Source organism: Dendroctonus ponderosae, unplaced genomic scaffold (assembly GCF_020466585.1).
Source record: "Dendroctonus ponderosae isolate FM_Combo_2020 unplaced genomic scaffold, Dpon_F_20191213v2 Dpon_F_20191213_1944, whole genome shotgun sequence".
Lineage (NCBI taxonomy): Eukaryota > Metazoa > Arthropoda > Insecta > Coleoptera > Curculionidae > Dendroctonus > Dendroctonus ponderosae.
In genome coordinates, this window is record NW_026018109.1 from 1 (window position 1) to 1,235 (window position 1,235).

The 1,235-nt window shown below is 31.9% G+C and overlaps 1 long non-coding RNA gene across 1 annotated transcript; it reads right to left on the minus strand.

The window, feature by feature from the left end:
• Positions 1-361: 361 nt before the first annotated feature.
• LOC125503337 lies at positions 362-1,229 on the minus strand. Its single transcript, XR_007280749.1, has 2 exons — positions 1,035-1,229; positions 362-402 (listed from the first exon to the last, which is right to left on the minus strand). It is a non-coding gene; the product is annotated as an uncharacterized LOC125503337 (long non-coding RNA).
• Positions 1,230-1,235: the final 6 nt, after the last annotated feature.

Here is a 1,235-nt window from a genome sequence, read left to right on the forward strand (position 1 = left end):
GTTTCAATTGGAATAGTAACATTTAATCATTATAAATGAAAGTGTTTTCTTAATATGATTCAATAAAATATAAGTTCCATTTCAAATACGAAATTAAACAGCAATTTTGAATAGTTTCACAATACTTTTGGGAACGAAAAATTTGGGATAACAATGTGATAATTAAAATTTGTAACTTGTAGAACTGAAATAATTAATTAAATAAAGAAATAAAGTTAAAATTTTTTTGAGATTTGTGTAAATTTGTAAGGTAAAGATTTGCAAGTTCACGTTTGAATAGAACGAAATATGTTTCATAACGACAATGGATAATCAGGTGAAAAAAATGCATGCAACTTACCGGAATATACACGTTACTGTTGCCACTTCAAACGTCCTAAACTGCGCTGCTTCCACTGGACACTACGTGAAAAACATGAAAAAATTATTTGATCTGAGAGGCAATTTGAGACAAGGACATAACTAAAAATAAAATACAGGAAGTTGAATTATAAAATTTTAGGGAAATTCAGCAGGAATATAAAAAAATTACAATACTAACAATAGCAAAGTCTAAAATATAGAAACATAAAAACAAAAGTTAATGCACTCCTACCGAAGCAAACTTGCTAATAAAGAAATTAAGTTTAAAATTTGAAAATAAATAGATAAATTGTTTCTGATTAAACTGTAAATATTTGGTCAATTTTCTAGGTCCGGACCTGCAGTGCTAGTTGTTGTCTAAGACAATAACTACCACCAAAACGAATGGCGGTTAAAAAAAGCGGGAAACATTAATGCTGACGAAATGTGCCCTGAGATATGAAAGGAACTGGTCGTTTGAGGTACATTGATGAGCGAAAACTCTATTTAATGTTGGCGAATAAACAAATATGTTCATCGATCTCATAGAATAAAAGAAATCATTCGTTAACAGGGATAATAAATATAAAAGCATAATTAAAGCAACACTGAGATCAAAAAGAGGGAAATAGTTAAGTAGCCCTAAAGCAAAGTTAAAGAATTATTTAATAGCTAAAAGTTCAATAGCTTACCAAGCTAAATCTGTTTTAATCACTTTCTCACAAATAACCGCCAAAGGTCGTGAATTTCAACGCGCTCGTATCAACCATCCGTTCAAAAGCTGCGACAAGACTGGCCACGCTATTGGCCTTGGCCAGTTCGCACCGATTTGAGAAGCATACGCGCTCCGCCGGTAAAAGTAGTTCCAGAATGCGCAGCTTATCAAAATCAAA